General features: G+C 41.6%; 1 protein-coding gene and 1 long non-coding RNA gene across 2 annotated transcripts in view; both read left to right on the forward strand.

The window, feature by feature from the left end:
- The window catches only part of LOC136181107 (NLR family CARD domain-containing protein 3-like), a 432,016-nt gene that overhangs the window by 378,473 nt on the left and 45,809 nt on the right, over positions 1 to 7,734 (forward strand). The window lies entirely within an intron of this gene.
- On the forward strand, positions 4,919 to 7,197 carry LOC136181243 (uncharacterized). The gene is made up of 3 exons (XR_010667601.1): positions 4,919 to 4,965; positions 6,304 to 6,476; positions 6,633 to 7,197. It is a non-coding gene; the product is annotated as an uncharacterized lncRNA (long non-coding RNA).

A 7,734-nucleotide genomic window follows, 5' to 3' on the forward strand; every position in this document is an offset into this window, starting at 1 on the left:
TAAATATTTATATGCTTTTATTTACTTTGTGTTTAAAGGTTAATCAGCTTTATTATTACTTATCAGGTTATCTCTGTTGTCAGCCTTTATTTAACGTTTGTATTGAACACTGGAGAGCAGCACTGAGCAGGTCAGGAAATCAGGTAACCTTTGTGAGCCAGGTGTGTAAACCTGCTGAGTGGCTCTAACTGACAGACAGGAGTGTCAGCGGTGTGTGTGAGAGCAGGAGTGAGGTGAGAGGCTGAGACACTTTCAGGCTGAATTCAATGAAAGGAAGACAGCAGAGATACCTTTGGTAAGTGTGCTGTGTTCTTTGGTAATTATCTGTTCAGAATGTTTGAATGGTGACATGTATTTAATGTAGGCTGTTTATTTCATAGTGATGCACTCTGCATTCTGGTTTTATAGTGTAGTGTTCACAGGAAACAATTAAATTAGAAGGGTAAATAATAATTAATATTGAACACATTTAACTGGTTTGTTTAAATTGTAAACAAAAGATAAAGAACTGAATAGATACTAAAATTCAGATTCATTTAATGGTTATATTAACTTCAATTCTGATTTGTTTTGTTTGGTGTTAAAATGGGAAAAAGGAAGGTAAGGATGATACAAGATGCATGGTTAATGTGTCAAAATTTGAGACTGATTTGATTTAGCATGTTTATGTTCTTAAAAGACTTTCGTTGATTAACATGTTCATGTCCTTTTATGTTTGAAGGTTTACAACCTGATAATCTCCTGAGGGATTGTTTAAGATGTGACAATACATACATTGGAAAAATATCTAAAGAAAGCAGCTGAATTGCAAAGCGTGTCCTCTGTTATCTTCAAGCCCTATTTAAGTCGAGGAAGCACTGAATTAAAAAACACACAGAATGACCTGACAGTTGTAAACCAACCTGTGACAGTGATGATAAAAGGATCAATGGCCTTTTCAAAGTCAAAAAGAAGACTGTTGGAAAGACTGGAGGAAAACTTTACTTAAAGCTAAACTGAAATAAATTGACTACATTAACTACACCTGCTCAAAATGGCAGAATAAGCATTTGGAAAAACTGTAAAGCAGCTCAAGCAGGAGAGGACCCATGTCGGGAAAATCATGGAAAGAATGACATATTTCATCGAAACCAGAGGATTACGTTCATCATATCAGAGTGGGTTTAGGAAAGGGATGGGAACAATGGATCCAGTTGTATGTTTAGAGACAGAAATAAGGAAAGCTCAGGTTAATAAAGAGTCGGTAATGGAAGTGTTTTTGATGTCCAAAAAGACTATGACGAGGTTTGGAAAGAGGGATTAATTATCAAATTGCACAAAATGGGAATAACAAGTAAAAGTGTAAACTGGATTAAAGATTTTTTATTTGATAGATATATTCAAGTCAAGATGGGGGTGGCTATATCAACTAGATATAAGGTAGATAACGGAGCTCCTCAGGGGAACGTTATAAGCCCACTCTTCTCAATAATGATTAATGATGTGTTTTCTGGAATGGTTTCTGATACTGGACAATCACTATTTGCTGATGATGGGGCATTGTAACATTGACTTAAAAATGTGTTGAATAATGAGGAAGGAAAATATAAAGCTTTGTTTACATTTTTAAAAGAAACTGGACTAGTTAAGATAATTTAATTAATTCATTTACTTTTCTTTCTTTATTATTATTATTTTTTCTTTTAATAGTTATAGGTATCCTGGCCCACACTCCAGCATAGTAGATGGCGCTAATGCACCTTAAAGCTAGTTGCCACCTGCCAATTAAAGAAGAGTATCATCAGCAATGAGTTGAGTTTTCTTCCTGTGACTCTTGGATGAGTGTCAGATGTCCGAGTTTCAGGAACTTAAAGATTTATTCAGACGACGGCTGCTCGCTGCAGTTATCAGAGATATATCAGGACAAACAACAACATGTGGATACAAAGAGGAGCTCCTCCGGCCAAGAAAACTGCTGGATGTGATTTTAACACCTGAAATCAAGCTGCAGAGGGCAGGTACGTTTTCTTTCCACTGAGGTCTTTACTTCCTGCTTTCTTACAGTGCAGACTCTTTTCCTCTTGCTCTCTGCTTTGCTTACATTGTATTGTTGATATCCTCTTTTGTCTGAACCTAAATTAATGGACGGCTGGTCCTGGACATTTAAAAATCATCAGGACTGTATTTTTTTTTAAAGATATAGGAGGTCTTCAGCCATATTTCTAAGATTTCTTTACCTATGCATCGCTACATGACTGTGGCCTAACAAGAGCATAAGCCTGTACCACAGTACTTTGAAATGCAGCATACAGCTAAAGCTAATCAGCAACGACATGCCTCCCTTCTCCACAGATGACTACCACACACTTCTTCAGAAAATTGTAGTGCTGGAGACAAAGATTTATCCCCTAGAAGTGAATGTGGAAGTGAACGGACTGTGCAGGAATGACACCACATTACCACTAACTCAGAATAGTGGACAAGAGCAAGCTAACACACGGCAAAAGAGAACAGAGACCTCTACAATGACAAAGGTGGGCTCTGTGTTGTCTAATACATTTCTCTGGGAAATGGGAGGACGGTTAACAGGCAGAGCACAGTGAGCTGAGATATGTGATGAGACCGGCTGGCCTGCAGTACCTCCCCTGCAAAGTGCCCCTTCAACCCCGGTATCTTGAAGGACACAGCCGTGGACAGCTGTGAAAGGGAGGGTTAGCAACAAGCCTCCCCTACAACCTAATGTGGAACTATAGAACAGATATTCCCCTCTGTTGCAGAGCACTGGATCTTCATCTGGTTCTCCATCCTCAGACATCAGGGTAAGGACTGAAAACATATCAAAAAGTAAACGGCTACAGGGAAAGCTAAAGCCTGGGCTTGAGACTCTGATTGTGGGTGACTCTGCTGTTAAAGATGTACAAAGGATGTGCGGTAAAAACACAGAAGTACTGTGTTTTCCCAGAGATATGGTCTCTGATTTAACAGAAAGGATCCTGCATATTGTGGCTGAACACCCGACTGTGAAGACTGTCATACTACACATTGGGTCAAATGACGTCACAAAACAACAATCTGAAGTCTTGAAACAGGACTTCACTGGTCTGCTGAGGATGGTCAGCCCCTTGGATGTGGATGTGTTTATCAGTGGCCCCATACCACCAGTCAGAAGAGCAGAGGAGAGATTCAGCAGGTTGTTGGCACTGAATAACTGGCTTACAACTGCATGTAATGCCCATTCAGTGAATTTTATTAACAATTTTAACATTTTCTGGGAACACAGACATCTTTTTAAGGCAGATGGATTTTGCCTGAACATGTCAGGGGTGAAACTGTTCACCTCTAACCTATTTTACTTCCTGCCTCAACCATCAGTTCTCTCTTGTCGCCAAGGACATGAGACAAAAGAAAACAGCTTTCAAGAAAGACAAAACACAGCGGGATGAAAACCTTCGTCAAGAATCACATCTGCCAGTATCTGAGGAGAGACCTAAAGAGGAGAGACATCGGAACCAAGAGGAGGGGTCTCCATCGACCTTCGACCCCCTCACCAACACCAACACCTTTGAATTCTCCTCCCCCCACCTGGAGTTCACTGACCAGATGAAGGAGCTGGTCAATGCTGGATTAAAAAGTACCCCCCGCCCTTCTCCCTTATTCTCTTTCATGAACACCCGACGGCGCCCACCATTGCCCGTTCTGACACAGCTCTCTTGGTTAGACAAAAATAACAGTGCAGCTGTTCTTATCGAGTCAACCCCTCCCAACTTCAGTTTTGTAAGCGAGGCCAGAGTGCATAAGAGAGGAGGAGGAGTTGCAGTTTTGTTTAATGACTCCTCCCAATGTAAGTGTGGCAAGGGTTGGTGAATGGTAATATCTTATGTCAAATAATAACCGACAACGCCACCTGGGGGCTTGCACCTCAGGAAATACAGAACTTAAAACTCCAAATGTAAATAATTAAGACACACAGATTCGAACACTGATGAGGCAGAGACGTGGTTTCAAAAGAATTACAAACTAAGGACCAAGGAAATATGCAAACTAAGGTGGACTGAAGCTGTGAATTTCAACATCTTGCACTGCAGCTGCCATGATAAAGACTGCTTGTTACAACCAGGTAACAACCAACCTCCTCTGCTCTTCAGGTGTTGAGGCTCAAGCGAGTGACATAGGAAGTCAAACAAGAGAAGCATGAATAGATGGCGCCCTCTACTGTTTAAAAAAAGTACTGCGATTCAGTTTTTCAGAGTATCAAAGTGAACCTTGACACCTTTGAATCAATTTTTAACTGCCTCACGATTAATCTTTACATCCTAGTATGCAGGTGTTGGAAACAGGAAGTTAGTTATTGTAGTTTGTCAGCAGGGGGAGCTTCAGCACTGACACACAGGTACTGTACATCACCTGTAGTAGTCCCTTTTTTAGTGCAGTCATACCTGTGTCAGGTGTGAATACGAACAGATTTCGATTGGCTGTGACTGACACTTGAAATCTGCTTTGATAGTTACTCTGTAGATTCAGATGAACCAGGTACATTTAGATTTTCATTCATTTCAAAGAGCGTCCCATTGATTGACTAACGATGTAAATGATCATTCACTGTGAAACTGTCGACAGTTTTTAGACAATTAAATAAAACATGTTAAACAAAGAAGTTTATCGATCACTGAAGATCATTTCAAAAGGACGATGGTCAATAATAACTCAAGTTTTTGTCTTTTTTTATGACAGTCTGAAAGTTCTTCTCTTGATTGACAGCTGAGGTTTCAACATGAAGATGATCTCTGCTGCTTCTGATCACACACACACTTTTATTTCTTCTCATGAATCTTAAAATAATGAACTCAAACTTCCTTCAGGGAGAAATGGAGGGTGTGCCCTTTGATCACCTGTTGGTATGTTGATGAACCAGCTGTGGTATTTCCTGGTCTCAGTAGGACTCTGACTCTGTCTCGTTCTGACGCAGATCTGTTCTCTGTGTTGAAGGTAAGAGACACTTTTCACTGTTTTTTAAGACTCTCTGTTTGATTTAAGTGTCAAAAGAGCTGTAAGCTAACAGTTAGCCACCAGGTTCATTAGCTGCTCTGACTGTAGTAGAAGTGCAGGGAACACAATGACTCTCAGTTAGCATGCAGGCTATGCTAACATGCTAACAGTACAGTTTTACACAGCAGAGGGAGGGCGTGGAGTCTGTCCTCATCAGTTAGGACTAAAAATAATCACTCCATCAGCTCAACTGGTTCCACAACTTCTCTGAAACTGGACGGTTGCCAAGCAACACAAACACTCCTCTGCACCCACAGCAGAGATCAGCACAGACCAGAGACCTTATTATGCAGCTCTATAAGTAGAATTACTGCAGTGAAATCACAGTGTGTGATTCTAGTAGATAGATTTATAAAGACAAACTCTGTCTGCTGTAGTTATTCTCTATGATCAGCTCTTATTGAATGTCTCCTTCCAGTCAGATAGCTGTGTCAGATTGATCTAACCAATGGGGATTCTTCAGTCTGTTGGGCCCCTTCACAGGGGGGTCCTCCAACCATTCATCACCAATATGTGATCAATAATCTGACACCTACAAAAAAATGCTCTGTATAAACATTTATCTTCAAAGTTCACAGAAGTATTATTTCCAACATAAAGAACATCTCTCCCCGATAGTTAAGACTAGACTCGCAGCATTCGGTCATTTACTGTTACATTTCATCTTCACTGTCTGCTCCACCACTGCTCCTCTGTTTTCACTCTCAGACGGATAATTCATTTCACAGGAATAAATCATGTGACTCTTAGCAGAGCGATGAGAGTGAGTGCTGTCAGATGGGGCCCCCTTAGGACCCGATCACACAGAGACGCAACTCGCCTCAAAAAAACACCTGAACACAGCTGAGGAAAGAACAGCTGGGAGCGCCTGTGGAGCAGGGCTGTGTGTGCATACGAGCGACCAAATGAAATATGTTTGCTCCAAGAGGAGGAGGGGAAAATGTCATAAAAAGCTGAGGTCAAACCTACTTGATTTGATTGGCTACTTTGAGTGACATTGACGATCGCTGCGACTCTGCTTCTTGATCAAAAAAGTTGAAAATGTTTAAACTTTTATGCGTACCCAAAAACTGCTAGAAAAATGTGTCTTGCAGCAACAAAGAAGAGCGCCCAGAAATCACGCTGGACCATAAGATAACCATGGTTTTGCTGGTGCTGCTTTCCCTTTTTGAAGGTGAACCAGGTAGATGTGATGTTTGTAGACTGACAGTGAGGTGATGATGATGATGATGATGATGAAGGTGAATCAGCAGCTTCATATCTTTGTTTTCTCCACAGCTGAAGATCTTTGACTGGATGTGACTTCAGCAGCTGAACTCCATCAGTGTTGTTGTAGTGACAGAGTGCAGCTCTCCCAGCAGGGGGCGCTCTGCTATGGATCAGTGTGAGGACACAGAGGAGGGAGTCCCTCCCTCTAAAACCTCTCTGTGTGAGGAACATGAAGCTCTGAGGTGAGGATCTCTAACTGTCCATGACTCTTCTCCATGTCACAGCTCAACACTCACATCACTCCACCTTCATCATCATCATCATCATCATCATCATCATCATCATCACTGTCTCATCTGCTGCTCACAGTAACTAATAATGTTGTTTGTTTGTATCAGGATGCAGGAACAGAGACCAGACTCTCCTGGACCCAGCTGTGTGTCCATGAAGAGTGACCGGTCTATGGGTCACCCTATTGGCTTTAAAGATGGACGTCCTGCTGATGGAAGGTGAGATCTGAAATTGACAAAGAGCTCTGTTCTGCTTTTCTGTAGGCTCACTCTTTCATCCTCAGCCATTTACATCACTCTCAGTCTTCAGTCCATGTTCACCTCTCCCAGGACTCGTACTTTTCTCCTGTTTCTCCTACTTCTCCACCAGAGGTCCTCAGAATTCACCTCCTTCTCTTCTAGGGTTCAATAGCCCAGACCTTCCCCTCTACTCTACTCACCTGTCTTCATTTTCCTCATCAGCTTCATTTAGTTTTCTTACTACTTCATGATCATTGTGTGCTTTGGTTCTATCTTGTGTTTTTTCTTTTGAAGTGTTTGTATTTGAACCCTGACCTGCCTGAAGGCTGTAAAATGTGGAAAAGAATCATTTTATTGCAGCTGTGAGTCCATTTTTTTCTGCATTTGGGTCCTTCCCTGCGCCCTATTTCCCCGACCATGGCAGAACTTAACTTGCCTGACACAGAACCAGCCGACAGTGTGATGGACTTTATGACTTCAAAGCAAAAACAGCCCTACTAGAAAGAAGCTAAATATTCTGAGACAAAGTCAAAATAATAGGCCAAACCTTAAAAAGAGACAAATCTGAGGAAAGATTTATTTTTGGGCTTTTTGTTCCGTTATTTAGAGACGGGACAGTAGATAGAGTCAGAAATAAAGGAGAGAGAGAATGGGGAATGGCATGCAGGAAAGGAGCCACAGGTCGGATTTAAACCCGAGCCACCCACTTGGAGGGCTACAGTCTCCCTACATGGGACACGCACACTAACCACTAGGCCACCAGCACCCCATTAAAGCATTTTTAATGAATTAATATATTTGTTTTTCCCTCAGGTAGAATGAAAGTCCTCTCCTTCCTCACTCCCAATGATGACCAAAACAAACATTCATTGAGAGTCTGCTTCTGCACGTCCATTTTAAAGCATGCACCATCAAGGATGGGAGCCACGGTTTAAAAACTGTGATTAGAGGATTATGGTCCACGAGGTGG

Source organism: Labrus bergylta, chromosome 2, assembly GCF_963930695.1.
Source record: "Labrus bergylta chromosome 2, fLabBer1.1, whole genome shotgun sequence".
In the NCBI taxonomy this organism is placed as follows: Eukaryota; Metazoa; Chordata; class Actinopteri; order Labriformes; family Labridae; genus Labrus; species Labrus bergylta.